Source organism: Poecilia reticulata, unplaced genomic scaffold, assembly GCF_000633615.1.
Source record: "Poecilia reticulata strain Guanapo unplaced genomic scaffold, Guppy_female_1.0+MT scaffold_159, whole genome shotgun sequence".
NCBI lineage: Eukaryota > Metazoa > Chordata > Actinopteri > Cyprinodontiformes > Poeciliidae > Poecilia > Poecilia reticulata.
The window spans coordinates 115,067-116,338 of record NW_007615017.1 but is presented as its reverse complement, the minus strand read 5'-3'; the positions used below and the strand labels follow the sequence as shown (position 1 = coordinate 116,338).

At 50.2% G+C, this 1,272-nt stretch overlaps 1 protein-coding gene across 1 annotated transcript in view; it reads right to left on the bottom strand.

The window, feature by feature from the left end:
* Positions 1-512: 512 nt before the first annotated feature.
* LOC103460068 (leucine-rich repeat and fibronectin type III domain-containing protein 1-like protein) overlaps positions 513-1,272 on the bottom strand; it is an 86,621-nt gene continuing 85,861 nt past the window's right edge. Inside the window, exon 12 of the mRNA XM_017303057.1 lies at positions 513-1,028. The gene's annotated coding sequence lies outside the window, so the exon portion shown is untranslated. The remainder of the gene's footprint in view (positions 1,029-1,272) is intronic.

The window sequence follows — 1,272 nt, the reverse complement described above, 5'->3', positions numbered from 1 at the left end:
TGGTTGGATGGTGGTTGGATGGTGGCTGGATGGTGGTTGGATGATGGCGCTAATCAGCCTCATGTCATCGATTAGAAACTATCAGACGATGTTCTATCTGCGTGTTTTTTGGCTCAGATGTTCCTGATGCACGTCACGTTACGTAACGTATTGTGACGTAACGTAACGTCTGCTATGGCTAGCAGAGCTGATGTCGACTGGTTGCCATGGTAACAGGTGTGTGAGGTGAAGCCGGTGCATTTAGAAAACAAAGTGTTTTGAGTTTTTCCTTTTTCTTCGTCTTTAACGTAAAGAACCGACAGAAACCAGATTATCAAAACGTCGCCGGTTTCCTGCTCTTCCTGTCGGTGATGGCGGCGCAGCAGCTGTGGCTAGCGTTAGCGGCTAACGCTAACACTCGATGTGGTCACCATGGTTACACCTGGCTGCTCCGCCTCACACAGAACTGGAAATGTGTTGATGCTTCGTCTTTCATGCGAACATCACAACCAAAAACAAACCCAGAAACCACATTTTCCAAGAAAAATACTTTTTATTTCATTATAAATCCACATATTTGTGTCTATGAAAGCTTAAAGTTCCCGTTTCACGTGTTGCAGTGTTTTTTTCTCCGTGTCGTTTGTTTCGTTATGGTTAAAGTAAATCAAACCGCTGAAGCCGGTTGGATGTCACACAAACACAGACAGCAACAGGGGAGGGAGGGGACAACGGCGGCCATCTTTAAATCCCCGAGGCGCTCCTCAGGTTTATGTCCCACAGCGTCCAGAGTGTCCATTTGTCCCCAAGACAGAGGAGGGATGAAGAAACGTCCGGAGGTCAGAGGTCGTCCTCCCATCGCTTGTTTCTCAGGCGTCCAGCAGGAGGCGCTGCTCCCAGTGATCCTTTGGCATGTGACCATATAGGAGGAGCAGCGGCACCAGAACCTCCTGGTTGGACCGACCCGGAACCAGAACCTCACTGGGTCCAGAACATCAGCAGGCTGAGATCCGGGCCAGATCTGGACCGGAGGCGATTCCAGGCCAGAACACCTGGAGGAGGGGGGAGCGGTTAGTCTCCATAGCAACAGGGTGGAAAAAGTATTCACACCCCTAAATGTTCAGAACCTCACAGGCTGCCTGTCTGCAGACTGAACTTTGACTAGGCCGTTCAAACCCATGAATCTAAAAAATCCCATAATGTCTGGCTGCATGTTCAGGCTGGTGATCCTGCCGGACAGTGACCTTTGACCCCAGTCACCTGTCCAGGTGTGTGTGTGTGTCCAGGTGTGTGTGT